The 19650-nt window shown below is 38.7% G+C and overlaps 1 protein-coding gene across 4 annotated transcripts in view; it reads right to left on the reverse strand.

Annotated features, from left to right (window-relative positions):
* Positions 1-13048, reverse strand: part of tent5c (terminal nucleotidyltransferase 5C) — a 36155-nt gene extending 23107 nt beyond the window's left edge. The window contains exons 1-2 of one of the 4 annotated variants that reach the window (XR_009511834.1): positions 12786-13048; positions 2936-3021 (exon numbers count right to left, since the gene is read on the reverse strand). The gene's annotated coding sequence lies outside the window, so the exon portion shown is untranslated. The remainder of the gene's footprint in view (positions 1-2935; positions 3022-12785) is intronic. The other 3 variants (XR_009511833.1, XM_059968370.1, XM_059968371.1) reach the window with 3 other exon arrangements.
* Positions 13049-19650: the final 6602 nt, after the last annotated feature.

Consider the following 19650-nt stretch of genomic DNA (forward strand, 5'->3'; position numbering starts at 1 on the left):
AACCACATAATTTGTCTTTTGGTTGAGAATTTCAACAGAAGCCCTGTTTTTTATTGCCTAAAGAGGATATAAAAGTATTAAGATCATCATTTTAAAGAACATGAGGGCTGTAAAATTTAATTTTCGCTTTAGCTGGGTCCTTTTCAACGTGATTGAGAGAGAGAGAGATAATAATTTAGCTTCATGAGCCGAATACTTGGATCATGCCCTGGGGCAAGATTCATCCTAAACACAAATGAGATTTACAGCAGTAAGCACTTCATGTGACAGCTTAAACAGCACTACTAATTCAATAAAGATACTTACACCATTATTTAATTTTTTAAGCTAGTTACATGATGTCTTTCACAGCTGTAGCATGCTCCGAAGTAATACACGATCTGTTAGCTAGATCCTTTGCAATGCAACGATGGGCTTGAAGGAATGTGCAACTGTGGGTTTGCTGATAAGAATCTCAATATCACTATGTAGAAAATCTGCTTTGGTGGGAATCATTACAGTACAGTGTAAATGTCCGCCACACTTGTGTCCAATGGCTACAGCTATGCGATGAAAAGTAACTTTATGATTTATGTTTACCTCCACAGGCAGACAGTGCCTGGGTAATAAGACTGATGAGAATTTAGCACTTCCTCGGCACTGTAGAGCCAACCTAAATTTGTGTGCTCACTTTTCTGAATTGGAGCTCGTGCCTATGACTAACCGATCCGTTAATATTACTGACACTGAAACAAGTCAGCTCTTAACAAAGGAGCAAGGGAAGGCCCAGTGGTGCACGCCTGACTGAATACACAACACCAGACTCTACTTTTTGTGTGAATGGAGGGAGGAAGCAATATCAAATAGAATCAAACTAAAGCTCCAACGTTTATTTTGGATTATGATTATCTACAGAAGATGTTACTGGACGTTCTCTGGTACTCACTAAACAAACCTTTATTCGGCCGTGAACTTTGACAGTGCCAACAGGCTACACAGTTATGAAGGAATTATTGTCTAGGTTTAGACATTTTCAACCAAGTTCCCATAACTCACAGGGAGCTTTTGTTCAGAGATCAGTATCAGAAAGTCATGCAGGATTTTCAGTTTCTCCCTCTGTGAAAATTACCTATTTAATAAATACTGCAAATTGAGTCTAGGACATTTCCGTACGGCTTAGCTGAAGAGTGACTTGGATCAACGTTAGAAATTACTTTGGTTATAATATTGTGAAATGAATATACCGTATAATATAAATGTCCTGTAACTCCATTATACTATTCACAAAATTGTTACTTCATATTTACAATAGAATTATCTAAATAGTAGAAAATAAAATTTATACTGGTAAATTTGCTGTTAGTCGTTGGGGAAGAATAGATCTCAAACTGACCTTCATTTACAGTTACATTACTATTTGGAAAACTGAGGATGGGGGCCACTGAGGTACTACTTGACTGTCACACATCTTTAAAGGACAGGAGCTCCATGCCCTGGCTGGTTACAGTACCCACGTTATAACAGCAAGAAAGAAATCTGACATTGAGACTGAAAATATTTCCACAGCTGTGACATCACTATGACATCATAAAACATCTCATCTGATTTCACCAGTTGAAAAAAGCACTGATTATACTTTTTTTTTCCCACTTTTTGTTCAGCACTTTCAAATACTATGCATGGAATGTATATGATGTAAACTTCACGTCAGTATAAAATTGTTAGCATGTGAGCCTGTCACATAATATATTCCTGACTTTATAGTTCATGAATTGGTCTCATTCACAAAGCTGTTTATTTTAACTTGCAAGGCCATAAACATTGTGCTTATTAGAAACATGTGATCAAATCATTAGGTTTCTTTGATTTCTCTCAGTCAAGCACTGAATAATTGTTCTCTGAAGTCTAATTAAGGTTGCTTCCTCTGACTTGCCATAAGAGAATTGCTTAGTGCGTTCCATGGCATCACCCCCACAATTCTTATCTGTGCCCCCATTATGATGAAGGTTAGAGAAGCTTGGGTATTAATCTGAGATTGTTACTCTCTAACAAGGTATTTACTAGATAGTTCAATGACAACAGGGCATAATTTTTGCCAGATAAGTTGCGGGGGTTGCTAATGTATTATGTGCAGCCATATGATAACTCACTCAAAAAATAGTGGCCCAGATCACAAGAAAAGAGGAGAAAAAATGGGAAGAGAAAACAAATGAGAGAAAAAAAAGAGAAGTGGAAAGAAGATTGAAACTGAATTCCCAAGTGCTAGGCAGTCTCCTTGTGCTCTTTGTCACTGATGCCATGTGCTGTAACTGGAGGTGTTCATTCCATCTGATTCCAAAAGCCTATTGAATGTGTAAAGTTGGCAATCAAGAAGATGCCTTTTAATGGGTTACTTTACTTGATGGCTTATGTAGTCTAGTATACACCTTGTTCCTTCTGCAGAATAATAGCTTTGTGATGTCAGTTTGCCATTGCATGCAGCAAAAGACATGAACTATAATAATATGCATGGTCACTTGCATTCATTACCGTGCCAAATCCAGTTTCAGTAGTTTCATGGAGACAGGAACACTGGTGTCATTCCTCTGGGATCTCACAAGCAATATAAAGGTACACTTGGTACTCCAATATAAATGATTGCAAGTAAAGAAAGAAAATGGCTTGCATTTATAAAGGTACATTCCACAATGCAAGATGCCTTAAAGAGGTACTTCTGAAATATTATCATTGTTGCATTGTAGGAAACACAACACCCAATTTGAATGCAGAAAATTTTCAGAAATAGTGAAGACATAAGTGCATTAGGTATTGGTTGGTGGATATAGTATGTGTTGGGTTCTTTCTGCTCTTCTTTGAACGGTGCAGGGGTTTTATTTTACATACCCTTATAGGACACGTGGAGCTTTGTATCTGAAAGGCAGATGATAGTAATATATAAATTTGACCAGTTACCTACCTTTAGATAACTGCTTGTTAGTAACTTGTTGACAGTTTTCTCAATCTGGAATCAGTCCTTCACTTCCTACAATCCACAAAAATGACCTAAATGAAGAGATTAAAAGTAGAAATTCTTTTGTTTGCCTTTGATATACAATGCTGGATTGTGGTGAGATATTGGTCTGAGAAAATAATACAGAAAGAAACCATTTTAAAAAGCATCAATATCTGAGGAAACTTGGAATGAAATTTTTAAACTGGTTATTCCTTCATTTCTATGTGCTCGTCACTCCCTCATACAATTTAAGGTGATACATAGAGCTCATATGACTAAGGATAAGCTATCTCATTTTTATTCGAGTATATCTCCCTACTGTGACAGATGTAATAATGGAGAAGCTTCATTAATTCATATGTTTTGGACTTGACCGAATCTTGAAAAATATTAAAAGGAAGCTTTTCAAACTTTTTCCTTACTTGTTAAAGTCAATTTTAAGCCTAACCCTCTGATGGCCCTACTTGGTATTGTTGCAGGACAAGATAGTAAACTGAAGGCATCTGATTTACATATTTTGGCCTTTAGCTCTCTTATAGCTAGGAAGACACTTTTGTTTAAATGGAAAGACATTTTCCTCCTACTCATGCTCAATGGTTATGTGACGTTGTGTCATGTTTAGATTTAGAGAAGATTCATTGTTCAATTTCTGAATCTCGCCTAGAATTTCAAACATTGTGGGGACCTTTTCTGAATTATTTTCAAAACCTTCAAATTCATTGTTTAAACTCAGATGTTGGCTATTATTAATTTTTATTATATGAGAAAATATTTTACCTTCTTTCTCCTTAATAAACAGCTTTGGTCGTGGTAGGGGTTAGAAACTTTTTTTGGAATAAATTAGTATATTTCAATATAACTACTGATTAATTTGCATGATTACAGAGTAATGAGATTGTTATTATGAACAGATATAATGTAATTGGTAGTTTTTAAAATCTTTTGACTTTTTATATACACTTTCTAGTACTCTGTATTCTTCTACGTAGAAACTAATAAAAATATTGGAAAAGTTAAAGCTTGTATTCTGAGAACTTAACAAGTCCTCAAAAAAGAAGAGAAATCAAGAAAATTAAGAATCAACTATTTATTTTTGACATTGTGATTCCTGTTACATAAGTCAATGTGGTACTCCATTTGGGCACAGCAAAGTCCCATTAGCAAAAAAATGACTAAGCACTTAATTGTATTTTCTTGGTATTTATTAAAGTAAGAATGTCAGCATAGGCAAATTATGAACCCTTCCTTGTCAGAAAATGCAATCAATTCCTGTGAATTGGGCCATTGGTTTATCGGGGCAGACTCTTATTTGGGACATCTCTTAAAGAACAAAAACTGATCAAGAAAATAGCCAGTATTCCCTTTGTTTATTTGGGACACTATACTGTTTAATTGGGGCAGGAGACTGTTGCCAAATAGTTTCTAACTAGTGTTAGACGTGTGCACTTGTGCGGCTGTTAGATACTACACAGAGCTCAGAACAAACCGTTTTTAAATAATGTCAGTTCTGTGTGTTTGTGTTCAAAAAGCAGTGATTTTTGTCACTGGTAGTTGGTGAGAAATAAGTAGCAAGACAATTCAGAACTGTTTTGCTTCTGCGGTTTCAAGCATTGATTGCCAGAAATGGCTGGAAGTGAAAATGAAACAATTTGACTACTTCAACAAGTTAGGGACTATGAAGAATTTGAAGGTATCAACAATCATCTTGAACGTTACAATGAAAATGATGATGCATTCGTTTGAAGCATTCCATTTGAAGGCAGCGCATTATCTGCATTAGGTGACTGTGCTGATTTTGTTCATTTATATCAAAATCACACATACGCTGGATGAATTCCTCCAACGATAAGTTCTAGGAACCAATACTCAGTTTTATGGTACTGTAGTAGTATTGATAGTGTTCTAATGTGTACTGTATTTCATTTCAATACATAATTTGTTATTTAGTTAAATGGTAGTTTGTCTTTTTTATACCCTTTTAACCATTTCCATGGAACTTCAGTTAATTGGAGCAGCTGCTTAAATTGGCCAAAATGTACTGGTTCTGATGTGTCCCAATTAACAGGAATCCATTGTAATTTTAATTTCCATGTCAATTACCCTCATGTAGTTTCTAGGGTAAATTATGTGTAACTTTTTGTCATCAACACCCATTTTTAAAATGCAATTTCAAAATGCCAAGGCATTGATCGATGACGAGAAAAGGAAGCTAAGTATCTACAGCAGAATTAGATCTAAGTATACTTGCAAATGCCCTGAGAGAAATCAAATATAATGGAGCAGATCATAAATCATGGCTTGTAGTTTAGGAAAAACATTTGCCAGTCCTCAGTGGCTATTTTGTAAACATATTAAATTCTTCAAATAGATCTAATGAATATGACTTGTGAACAATATATTATTGATATAATTCCACTTTGATTTCCTGAAATAAGAGGAACTGGATGGTTATCTGATTGTTTTAAGATTCTAGATCAGAAAATGGCCCGATGCACTAGTTCAGAATTGCCACTGATCATTCTCTGCTCTTCCACCATGCTGAATCCCAACCTATATGTTACCTTTGAACCTGAAGTGAACTTTAAATTATTTAGTACTTCAGAGGCTCTATTGATCCACCCAGTAACTGTCTATGACTTGTCCTGTCAGCCTTAATAGTAATGAAATCTGTGTGCAACTCTTTTTAGTGACAAATAGAATATTGGAACTTAATTATTTAAATTCACCATTGAATGGTCAATGCGGACTCGGTAGGCAAGGGGCCTGTTTTTATACTGTATTTCTTTATTACACTAGACCCTATATCACCTTTTCAATTAAACTGTGGGATGTGGGGAAAGCAAATGACTGGAGCTGAGGGAAGACAATTGTAACTTTATTGAACAGCAGAACAAGGTTCAGATTTTGTATGCTCTTAGCTTCATTTTTTGCTCACCATTATCTCACCATTCAGATTTCTGCCTAAGGGTTTCACAGCCCTATTTGCCTACCACATCGACACTAACACAATGGCTTTCTTTTGCAAAACAATTTGGGTCACAAAATCAGCATTTGTGGCTTTGTGAGGCTTTTCCCTTCACGCATGGTTCAGGATGTTCCTTAGTGCATTCAGGACGTTTTGTGGCCATAATATCTTCATGATCCATGTACACAAATGACTAGCTATCTTCAAAATCACTCTCTCTCTGGCTTGTTGCCATTCAGTAATTATTCTGTCCAAATTAGCTGACCTCACATTTAGCAGTCTCAAAATCCATTTGGCAAGGTTCTGCCAGTTTATTCAATCCATTCATGTTTTATTGTAAATTGATTCTTTTACACATGCTGCTTAAAATGCTACCCAGCTTTGTGGCTTTAAATAACACAGGTATATTGCTTTTTATTCCAACATGTAACTCATTTAAAAATAACGTTAATATTTATCTTTGCCACATAGACCCTTGCAAGAGACCAATAAATATAAGCTATCAATGTGTATTCTTACCATCAACATACTCAGCCATTTTACAGCCTTGGAGTGTTTCAGTGAATTTCCCAACAATTCAATGAAAATCAATGTCAGCTGAGAATCTCTTATAAGGAATCTTATCAAATTTCTTCTCAAAGTCTACAACAAAATCTTACAATTCTCTACTTCAGTCAGCTTTCACTCCTCTTGTCTGATGCCTTATCACAAGTGCATTCTGCCCTTTTCTAACGTCTAAGCTGCCTACTGTGTCAGTATTTGTGATAATGATGACTGCAGGCGTTACAGTGAGTGAAGGAGGGTTTTCATCTTCACTCCCATAATTTTATCATCAGCTCAGAAAGGTGCAGGTCTTTTCCACCTAAATAAGCACAGGCATGAAGGTAGGGCTGTATTGCAGCCATTGGGGTGCATGCATCCTACGATCTGCTAATCAGGAGGGACTGTGGGATTGGGATGTAAACAGAATTAGCATTGTGGATACTGTTATCTCCTATTCTCTGTGCCAGGGCTTCTACCGCGGCTGCTCCCATGATGGGAAGAAGTCTCTCCACCACGTCTGAGGTGATCCGCCTGTACTGGTTTGCTAATGCTGCCTGCCCTTGTGCATCACCCTGTCGTGCAAGAGAATGGGACAAAAGCATATGAGTTAGTGACATGCAAGGTGGGATATTCCTGTCTTCGATGACTGGTCAACAGCATATGCGTGCTGAGCGATGTAGATGTGAAGTTTACAGTAGGGATAGGCAGGTAAAGTGCATTGTGCCATTTGAACGATAAGGATAATTAATGTTTGATTGAAGCTGTTGGTGTGTGTTGAGAGTAGGGTGCATTGAGCTTTGATGGTGTACTGCATTTGAAGATACAGCTACCGAATTGGGCCACAACTTTGACATCATTGAACGTCTCCGTCCTCAATCATTGCTTCTAACTTTCATACAACAGATGTCTCCCACCCCCCGCCCCATGTTTTTCGCAGATTTTCTCTGCTCCTGGCCTTTGTGGAAGAATGACATCTATGATTCTCTCCGTGCCCTCCAGCAAAACTTTAGTGCATCAGAAAACCTTAAGGCCTGTCCTTTCCTTAAGTCGTGAAAGCCATTGTTTATTGTCTCCCTCGGCAGAATGAGTTCCACAATGCCTGTCCATGGCCATAAATCACCAAATGGTGCACATTAGCTTTAAGACAAGTTGAATATCAAGACAAACAGTGGCTAATCAGTGTGATTGACACAGGCCACTGGAGCAATAATGCCAGTGGCCAGACATAGGAACAGTGAAATGCTGCCTGTATCAGAAGTAATGGGAGCAAGTACAAGGCAATCTTTGGATGCATTGCTAGTGACTGAATTTAAAGCCCTAAAACTTTGGTGATGTTACTGTTATTTCAGCTGAATGAGAAAAATATCAATAAAATCCATATGCAGCTAAGAAATAACAATGTACCACAAGTAAGCTTTTGTTAATTCATTATCCTGAAGAAAGCAGACAAATCAGCTTCTCCCAGGCTTCTGAAAAATATTTTCATAAACCAGCAGTGCCTGGTTTGTGTTTGTTGGAGTTACCTCTTCCCTAATCAGTGACACTCTTTAACTATAAAACGACAATTGAAAATCCATGAAGTAAACCCAGTCTTTTACAATATAACATATTTGAAAACCTCTGCATACCTTATTTTCCATTGTATTCTTGTATTGTACTCATCTTTGCAAAATATAGTTGGGTTTTAATTTGAGACATTGGTCAATGCTTGTTAGCAAAGAGAACTGAAATGGCAGCATAAATTAAAAAGCTTGTTGTTGTTCTGATAGTCTTTAGAAAAGTCTGTATGCATGTATGTATGCAGAGTTGACAAATCTGGATATACAGTGGATTCTGGTTAATTGGGCCAACGTTTAATCAGAACAGAAATTACTTGGGACAACTCTTAAAAGAATGAAAGCTAAATAGAGAAAATACCCAGATTCCCTTCATTTATTTGGGATACTATGATGCTTAGTTGGCGCAGGAGACTGTTGCTGAACAGTTTCTATATGACTAGCAACAGTCATGCACTTGTGTGGCCATTAGACACTAGACTGTGCTTACAGCAGTCAGTTTTTAAATTGCATCAGTTGCATGTGTTCATGTTCAAAAGCAGAGATTTTTGTCACTGATAGTTGGAAAGAACTAAGTAGTAAGATGTTTGAGAACTGTTTTGCTCACTATGGTTTCAAGCATTCAGGCTTGGAGATGCTAGAAAAGGCCATGAGTGAAAATGAAACTATTTCACTATTTCAATAAATTCTAAATTATGAAGAATCTGAAGGTATCTTGAATGTTACAATGAAAAAGAAGATCTGGAGGATGAAATTGTCTAAAGCATTGTACGAAGGCAGAAGCTGGCTGCACTGATTTTGTTCATTTTGGTCAATCAAAAGAACACTGCTGATGAATTCCTCTGTCAACAACTATTAGGAACTAACACACTGCTTTATAGTACTGTAGAGGTATTGGTACTGTTTTAATATTTTCTGTATTTTATTTAAATACATAATTTGTGACTCAGTTAATACATAATTTATAGAACTTCGGCTAATTGGACCAGCTGCTTAATTGAGCCAAAACGTACTAGTCCCAATGTGTCCCAATTATCTGGAATCTACTGTATTTCAGGAATGTCATTGAATTACCTTTTACCTCCAATTGAATCCATCCATTGATTTTGTGAATGGTCAACCAACATCATTACCCTGTGGTTCACCTTCTTTTGGAACATGTGGGTGGTTCATGATGGTTGATTGGGGTTGTCGTTACATTAGCATGAGTTTTAAATCCCACCATGACATCAATGAAGTTTAGATTCAATAAATTGTGAATAAAAGGCTAGTATCAGAAGTGGTAACACTAGAACTCCAGGATTGTTGGAAAAATGCACCTGGTTCATTAATGCCCTTCAGGGAAGGGAATCTGTGGTCCTTACACAGTCCAATCTAATTATGGCTCCAGTCCCAGTTACATTGCTACCTCCTCAGTTCAAGCGCAAATAAAGTCTGGCGCTTTCAGTGAAGGCTATATCACAAGAATAAATAAGTTGAAAAGTCATAAGAACTTATTTCCACTCTTCAAAGTCTCTATAGTAAATAGCACTGTTTAAAGACATTTACAAGTATACAGAACTTTTTTAAATGTATCTATGATTTTTGTCCTGGGTGCTACCAGCAGGGTGTGAAAGATTAACATTCAATTCCTGGGGACACCCAGACAATCCTGAAGTGTTGGCAACCCTGCATATGGAAAGAAAGACAATAGTTACCCCTTTTATTTTACAATTTGCAGCCCCGTAATTTAGTTAAATTAAACAGTACTTAGATAAGAATGGCTGCGCTTTGGTCCCAAAGATTATTTTGTAAATATGTAATTCAATTTGCATTAAATAATTGACCAAATAGAATAACTTAGTAGTGGTATGAAATCTACAGCATTTGTGTAGTTACAGATCCTAAATGCAATGGAGCAGTTTCAACAGGGGAGATTGTTTATCCTCTCTCTCAAGAGGAACTTTGATTTTAATCCAAACAACACAATAATTAACCTGAACCTTAAATATCATAGGTGACATCACACATCCTGTATTTTTTGGAGTCTGCCCGGATATCCGGGGAACAGGGGAGGGATCATTGTAACAAAGCGATTGGGATTTGTCAAATGCATTTAAATAACTTTCTTTAGAGTGTTCAACAAAGTAATATACAAAAACTATTTTGTTAGTGTGACAGTATGCAGGGGAGAGATGAGTGACAATCTCAGAAACAGAGAAATCAGAGAAAAAAGTAATGGATAATTCTGGGTCTTATTTGAGAGAGCCGAAGATTTGGGATGCTCAGTAATATTTCGTATATTTGGTTGTTTTTCAGTTCCACAATATGTCTTAAAACAACAAGATGAGTTGTTTGAATAGGACCCCAGTGCACAGGATAAAACTTTATTCACCTCCTTCCAACCTTTGAGCAAAAATGAAACAATGTGATTTCTTTAAAAATTATACTGATATTGCCCCTAGTCCTGTGAAGAAGCCCAATGTTGTGTGTCCCATACAATGGGAATGGAGATAAGACAGACACCCCCCCCCCAACCAACCTAAATACCAAAAACCAAGAGCCACCATTTGTATTATGTCATCTGTCTGCAGTGCACTTCATTAAAAAACATTGTCCAACTCTCAAGCTACTCAAGCTCTCATTCTGCAAATTTTAGGTTAGATTCCAGACAGCCATTTAGAGATTATAAATAATGGAAGTCACCCTTCTTCTTTCGTTTCCTTTTGAGAAATGCCAGCGCGGGAACGCCATGACATGAGGTATCTGGATTTTCAAAAGGCTTCCTTCCATGCAGACGGCTGGAAGATTGAGAGAGCGTTGTGGGGTGGGGAGTTTGGATCGAAAAAAGCAGTTAAAGGGCAAGAAACAATAGGAGGAGTTGGCAGAATTTTGTTTATTTTATTTGGTCCAGGAAGGCAAGTGTGCCACCAGATGAGGCGAGCTCAGAACCACCTGGCGTTGATGTTGTAGCGTTGGTGGAACGTAGATACTGGAAAGTTTTGAGGCAAGCAATGTAAGCTGTGGAAGTAGAACTGGACCTATAGCTTGACATCAGGAATTTTGCTTCAAAGAGTGGTTCATTTGCACAGGAAATTTATTTCCAGAACGAGTAAAAGATGCGAGAAGAAAAACTCAGACCATTAAAAGAAGCTGAGGGCAGTAGAATTCCACCAGCTGAACAATGGTGGATTGAGCTTGTATCTGTAATTAACTTGTGACAGCCTCCGGACGCTGCCTGACCTAAATCAGCAGCGGACACTTTAAATATTCATTTAAACACGCTTCTGTCAGTTCTACCTATGACAACGCTGTAGCTGTCGATGGAATTCCTTCTTCCATTAGTCTTTAAATCATTTGCTAATATAAATTCGGTTTAACCTGAGGTATTGGGCAAAAATTTTAATCACTATCCGTCGTCTGCAATCAGTGGTACGTTAGTGATTATTTTACAACCCACGTACTACTTTCTGAAAGGGGCGCCTGACTCCAGAACTTTAATCGTTCAAGAACATTTGGCGACGCAAAAAGTTTTTTAGAAATCAAATTTTTGGTAAACAATATGGTACACGTAGTTTTTATTGACGTATGTCTATGATGTAATCGGAACTTTGCGTTTTCCTAATTTTACTATCTCCTGCAACTGCACCAGGAATGCTTACAGTTTTGAGCAACCCAGATCTGGAAAGCAGGGGATAATCGGCGATTGACGGTTCCGCCACTCTTATGTATCGTTCTGTATCACAATGTAGAGTTGATACCTCGTTTCTTTTTATATTTACATCCGCAACGAAAAGATCTCTCGGTTCCAGGAGTCAACCAAACGTCTACTTCACACGTTAACTCAAAGCCCCTGTTTAGATTCGCGTAAGAACTCGCCAGTAATTTAAGGATCGTTTTAAGATCAGTGGTCACATTTTGTTCGCAGCCTGAGCTGCCAAATCAGGAACAGATTCAGACGTGGTTCTTGTGTTATTTTGTAACATTTGTAGAACAAGGTGTTCTTTCAAATAAATCTGTCATTAAACGCCACTCTTCATATTAATTTTAAAAAGCAGTTCATATTAACGACCAACGTTCGTTCTTAGGCCTATAGTACAAGATCCTGCAAATTAAAACTAATAACTGATGCAGTTAATATGTCATATTTATCTTATTTTTAAAGAAGGGCCTTCTAATTCACAGCTCCGAAAACACTATTTAAAACTACTTTCCATAAAAGTAGCTGTAGAATTTGGTGTACAGTACATGCATTTCGTCTTAACATATAAGACTTTCGAAGAGAATACAAAAAAAAAACAATCAGCTCTTTCAGGTTTGGTGCCATTAAACTTTACAATTCTCAATGCAGAATCACCGACCCGGAGCGTTAACCCAGTTTCCTCTTCCCACATTTACGGCCTGATCTGCTTTGTATTTCCAGCATTTTCTGTTTTTATTTTAGAAACCCATTACCCACTCATCAATCAGCTAACATCGAGACTTGTTCGTTATAATGAATCTATTTATCTATATTTTAGCAGCTGAAATCGAGACATTAAAAAAGCACATGCTTTCCAACATGCAACGTAATAGCTAGTTCTGCTGGAAGTTACCTTATTTAAGCAAATTAATTATATATAGATACTATTTAACGTAGGCGCTAATATCCTTATCGGTCAGTTTGTAAAAATAGTAACAGCTGAGTCAGCGGCATTAGTGCTGGCGTTGCCTGCGGTGATTCTGTGACAGTTCACAGGCCGAGATACAACTCCTCTGCAGTGCTACTCACCTCTGCAAACAGCAATCAATGGAACTGCCAACCAGACTTTATGATTTTCAGAAATTCACAGCCAAAGCTTCGTGAGAGAATTACAGCAGGATATTCTAAAATGTTTTTGTAATGCCTTGGATTCAGTCCCACTTGAAGTCCGTGTTGGGTAACTTGTGAGGGTCTATCTCGGTTTGGTCGCTTCACCTCCACCGTAACTGTGATCTATCGCTCTCTCCGAATCATTCTGTATAAATGGGATCTCCGCTCTTATCCTCCCAACGATCCGTACGTAAACTTATCTCCATGGCGACCATTTCGTCAGCCCTTTCGGAGGAAAGCCAAACTGACGGTCCAAAGCTGAGGTCAACACCCCCTCTGCTGTCAGTAAAAACTCACGGCAAGAGGAGGCGCCAACTAAATATATTCCCAGCTGAAAATGTCACAGCAGCAACATAACTCCTTCCGTCGTGCCTCCCTGTCTCACTACATATACACCTCTTCCTTTTATTTCATCACTTCTGATTTAATTTGATCAAAAGGCGTTTCGGAAACTAACTTAGTTCAAAAGCCGGGGAAGGGAAATGCAGATAAAAGGCTACATCTGCTAGTCTTTTATGCACGCAGTTCGTTTCTCATTGTACTCACTTTTGAGCTGGAGCTAATGATTTGTACTGGAATAAAGTGATACCGTTCGAGTCGCATGTACTTTTGAAACTGCATAAGAAATAACACTTAGTAAAAACAGCTCTGAAATATTTGACCTAGTTAAAAGTTTTTTGGAAAAAAATGCGAGCTGTTAAAATGGCACGCTCTTTTAAAAAAAAATGAATGTTTCGCAATATATTAATTCTGCTCAGAAGATTAAAACACGATTAACCAAAACTAATTTCTGCGGAAATAACCGTGTCAGACATTCTGCTGCATACTCACTAATCACTAAATACAGAGGGAAAACTGAATTTGTGAAAACCAGACCCTGACAAAACTGTCATGAGAAGTACCTTAGAAGGAAAAGAATTTGACGTTCAAGCACCTTGACTGCATGTTTACTGTATATACGATACAATGGTGTTTGGCAAACAACCATCATTCACGTTTCAAATTCACAGTCATTACCTACCATTTGTAGGACTGTTCCACATTTTCAGTACTGTTTTCTGAAAAACAGCTTTCTAACTTATCCTTAATATCATCATCCTCCTGTCCTAGATTTCTATACATTTTTAATCCCCTTACAAAATCTAAATGTCAAATCAACCACCAATCTTCACTTCAAGCAAATAAGCCTGGTTTAGTCATCATCTCCCCATAACCTAATCTTTAATATGGTAAAATAAAGTATTTTGAGTTAAAGGAATTTAGGGATATGGGCTCAGCACTAGTGAACGTTTAACCAAAATCATATTAAGCAACAGAACATTGATGGGCCTTATTTCCAATAAAGATGAGACAGCCTACAGAGGAGAAGTTAACGTCCTTACACAGCAGGACGTGGATCATGCATTACAGGAGGAATAGGAACAGGCTAGCCCCCATTGGCATCAATGAGACTGTAGTTGAGAGGGTGAGTAGTTTTAAGTTCCTTGGTATACACATCACCCAGGATCTCAACTGGACTGTACCTACTGGCTTTGTGGTGAATAAGCACAACAGCACCTCTTTCACCTCAGACAGCTAAAGACGTTTGGCATGAGTCCCCAGCTCCTCAGGACTTTCTACAGGGGCACCATCGAGGGCACCTTGACTGGTTGTATCATCACTTGGTACAGGAACAGTACCACACACAATCACAGGGCACTGATTGCGTATCTGACTGTACGTCGATCTGATTGTGTATCTGACTGTATGTCGATCTGATTGTGTATCTGACTATGCATCGATCTGATTGTGTATCTGACTATGCATCGATCTGATTGTGTATCTGACTGTATGTCGATCTGATTGTGTATCTGACCGTACGTCGAGCTGATTGTGTATCTGACCGTACGTCGAGCTGATTGTGTATCTGACCGTACGTCGAGCTGATTGTGTATCTGACCGTACGTCGAGCTGATTGTGTATCTGACCGTACGTCGAGCTGATTGCATATCTGACTGCATTGATCTGATTCTGATTCTGATTGTGCGTCGATGTGATTGCGTATCTGACCGTGTGTCGATCTGATTGGGAATCTGACTGTGTCTATCTGATTGTGTATCTGACTGTATGTCGATCTGATTGTGTATCTGACCGTACGTCGAGCTGATTGTGTATCTGACCGTACGTCGAGCTGATTGTGTATCTGACCGTACGTCGAGCTGATTGTGTATCTGACCGTACGTCGAGCTGATTGTGTATCTGACCGTACGTCGAGCTGATTGTGTATCTGACTGTACGTCGATCTGATTGTGTATCTGACTATGCATCGATCTGATTGTGTATCTGACTGTATGTCGATCTGATTGTGTATCTGACCGTACGTCGAGCTGATTGTGTATCTGACCGTACGTCGAGCTGATTGTGTATCTGACCGTACGTCGAGCTGATTGTGTATCTGACCGTACGTCGAGCTGATTGCATATCTGACTGCATTGATCTGATTCTGATTCTGATTGTGCGTCGATGTGATTGCGTATCTGACCGTGTGTCGATCTGATTGGGAATCTGACTGTGTCTATCTGATTGTGTATCTGACTGTGTGTCGATCTGATTGCATATCTGACTGTATGTCGATCTGATTGCATATCTGATTGTACGTCGATCCGATTGCTTATCTGACTGTACGTCGATCTGATTGTGATTCTGACTGTATGTCGATCTGATTGCGTACCTGTCGATCTGATTGCGTATCTGACTGTACGTCAATCTGATTGCATATCTGACTGTACGTCGATCTGATTGCGTATCTGACCGTACGTCGATCTGATTGCGTATCTGACCGTACGTCGATCTGATTGCGTACCTGTCGATCTGATTGCGTATCTGACTGTACATCGATCTAATTGCGATTCTGACTGTACGTCAATGTGATTGCGTATGTGTCAATCTGATTGTGTATCTGACTGTATACATATATGATGCACCATCAATAACTCACACTGAGACGTAGGCGAGATATCGGCTTTTATTGACTGGAAGAAGGAACCAGGAGTGAGTGTCTATCATACAAGGTCCTGGAGACTGAGGCCGATCTTCAGGCCGCAGGTCTCCTTTATACAGGGGCCTGTGGGAGGAGCCACAGGAGCAGTCAGCAGGGGCGTGTCCCGACAGGCACATAGTTCACCACAATATACTAAACAATTATGTATACAATTTTAGTGTGTCGGCATTATCCTCCCACATTTCCCCACTTGATTGCTTGTATATTGCGACGGAGACACAACAGAATGATTTTTGTTCCCTTGGATGCAAGGAAAAAGTAAATGAAACAAAACCTCTGTGAGGGGTGTGAATTGAGTACTTCTACTGCAGAGTTAATTCTCTCTTATGTTCACCCTGCCCTTCATACCCATAATATACTAATCTTTCCAAGATAACGAATACTTTCTAATGTGTATTACACCAAATCGTATGCTTCCAAGTGTGACATAATCAAGGCTGTGTAAAAACTGAATATATCCTTCTCCCATGTTCTTTTCCTCTCATTACAAGTTAAAATTCCATTTACCCTTCTATTTTTCTCTTGCAATAACTACGAGGATTGTGGTTGAAACTACAACGCCCAATACAAAAATGCCTGATGAAGGGTCTCAGCCTGGAATGTCGACTATTTTGTCTACCCCATGGATGCTGCCGGGCCTCCCGAGTTCCTCCAGCATTTTGTGTGTTTTGCTTTGAATTTCCAGAATCTGCAGATGTTCTTGTGTTTGAACTTGTTGATACCCAGGGTTTGCCTCTACTTTGTAGAGATTTCCAAATATAATGTAATACTGTAATTATGTCATATAATTCAATTAGGGTTCATTGGGACAGCTGCTAATTCTTATAGTTGGGACGACACTTAAAGAACAGAAACTAGTGAGAGGCACTATTGATCGTGTAGATAGTCAGAGGCTTTCTCGTGGGGCTGAAATGGTTAGCATGACAGGGCACAGTTTTAAGGTGCTTGGAAGTAGGTACAGAGGAGATGTCAGGGTTAAGTTTTTTTTTAAAGAGAGTGGTGTGTGCGTGGGATGGGCTACCGGCAAAGGTGGTGGAGGCGAATACGATAGGGCCTTTTATGAGACTTCTGGACAGGTACATGGAGCTCAGAAAAATAGAGGGCTATGGGTAACCCTAGGTAATTTCTAAGGTAAGGACATGTTTGGCACAGCTTTGTGGGCCGAAGGGCCTGAATTGTGCCGTAGGTTTTCTATGTTTCTAATGAAGAAAATAGCCAGAATTTCCTTCATTTATTTGGGAACCTGCCGCATAATTGGGACAGGAGACTTATCGAACAGTTTCTTACTAGCGACAGTCATGTGTACTTCTGTAGCTGTTAGACACTACACCATGCATAGAGCAAACAGTTTTAAAATGCTTGTGTTATGTTAACCAATGCTAAATTAAAAAGCAGTGATTTTGACACTACTTCATGCAGGGAGCCAATGAAACAGTCCATTAACTGTACTAGATATCTGCACTGATGTTACTCATTTGCAGTCACTGAAAAGAACACAGCAGCGTACGATGGATGAATTCCTCCATTGATAAATATTAGCGATTAATGCACTGTTTTATAGTATTTTAGTAATATTGGTAGTGCTCTGTATTAAGTTGTATTTCATTTCAACACATAATTTGTTGTGTCAGTTTTAATTTTATAAATTTCTCCATGAAACTTCAGCTAATTGGGGCAGCCTCTTAATTGGGCCAAAATGTACTGGTTGCACAGTGTCACAATTCACTGTATACGATTTGGGAACACATTAGGACTCTGTCCGTCTAGGTACCATATCCGATGCAGATGTTGGTGATCATATGTTTTCCATACAGATCTATCCCTTGTTCTTTGGATGACTTCCATTTCCTCGATGTGTAGCCACCAGGCTAGGCTTTTGATGTACATAAGCCAAGGTCTTCCACTAGGTTTGCTCCCCTCGATCTTTCCAGAGAGTGTAAGTTTTTCTAGTTCATCTTTCTGCATGATGTGCCCTAGGAATCTGAGTTGACTTTCTCTTATTGTTGGTATGAGTGATCTAACTGCCTGGGCTCTTCTGAGAACTCCTTCATTTGATGTGTGTGGTCCATGATATTTTTAACATTCTCCTGTAGAACCATAACCGACTCAGACACTGTAAAATAGGGTAACCTTCACTTTAAAAGTTGAATGAACATTTCATTTTGTGAATAATATTTCTATTAAAGATAACTTTAAGGAAGTGCAGAATTAGACCATTTAGCCCATCAAGTCTTCTCTACTGTTCATTGCTGACTTATTTTTCCTCTCCATCCCATTTTCCTGCCTTCTCCCTGTAACCCTTGGTGCCTTTACTATTCAAGATCTAATCAACCTCCACTCTAAATAGACCCAAAGACTTTGCCTCCACAGATTCACTGCTCTCTGGCGAAAGAAATTCCTTCTCATCTCTTTTCTAACGGGAAGACTGTGCCCAGTGGACCTAGACTCTCCTACTTTTGGAAACATCCTCTCAAGTCCATTCAATATTTGGGTAAGCTTCAACGATATCTTCCCCCACCCCCTCATTTTTCTAAATTCTAGCGAGCACAAGTCCAGAACCAACAAGCATTATGCCTCTTATTCTCGGGATAATTCTTGTAACCCTCTAGAGCCCCCCCCCCCCACCACCACCACCATACCAGTGCAACCTTTCTTAGGGACCAAACTGCTTACAATTCTCTAAATATGATCTGACCAATGCCTTATAACGTCTCAGCAATATATCCTTGCTTTCATATTCAAGTTCTCTTGAAATTAATGCTAACATTGCATTTGCCTTCCTTACCACTGACTCAACCTGCAAGTTAAGATTTTGGGAATCCTAAATTGGATTCCCAGATTCCCTTTGTACCTCCCATTTCTGACTTCACTCCTTGTTTAGAAAGTAGTCTATTCCTTATTAAAGTGTATGAAGTGTATTAAAGTATGCTTCCCTATAGTCCATCTGCCACTTCTTTGCCCATTCTGCCAATCTGTTCATGTCCTTCCGCAGTCTCCTGGCTTCTTCAACATTACCTGCTCCTCCACTTATTTTTGTATCATCTGCATACTTGGCTACAAAGTTGTCAATTCCATCATCCAGATACTGTAATTTAAGCTCCTGTCTTTTGCCTCCCTCCCTTCTTAAAGAGTAGAGTAACATTTGCAATTTTCCAATCCTCCAGAACCATTCCAGATCTAGTGATTCTTGAAAGATCATTACTAATTCCTCCAATTTTTTTCAGCTACCTTTTTCAGAATCCTGAGGCGAGTCCATTGGGTCCAGGTGACATACCTACCTTCAGAATTTTCAGCTTCCCACACACCTTCTCCTATGTAGTAGTGACTACACTCACTTCTGCCCCAACACTTGAACTTATGGCATATTGCTAGTGAAAACTGACACAATGTTTGTCCCCCATTACTAACCCTCCAGCATAATTTTCCAGCTGCCCAATGTCTAATCTTTCTTCTTTTACTCTATGTATTGCTGAAGAAAACTTTTAATATCCTCTTATATTACCTGCATATTTCACCTTTTCTCTTCTTATTGCTTCTGATTTGTTGTTAAATTGCAGATTTCAAAAATCAAGCCATATAAGTGGGGTTCAACATAAATACATCTTTTTTTCCTAATACGATGGTAATCTGCACAAACTCCCCTCCCCATTTTTTAATCTGCAGCAGCAACATCTAGCAAGTTAGATTAGACACGTTCAATATCCTGACAGTAATTTGAAAGCTGAAGTTTCCCATTTTCCATGA

The sequence above is a fragment of the Hypanus sabinus genome, chromosome 4, assembly GCF_030144855.1.
Source record: "Hypanus sabinus isolate sHypSab1 chromosome 4, sHypSab1.hap1, whole genome shotgun sequence".
Classification (NCBI taxonomy): Eukaryota; Metazoa; Chordata; class Chondrichthyes; order Myliobatiformes; family Dasyatidae; genus Hypanus; species Hypanus sabinus.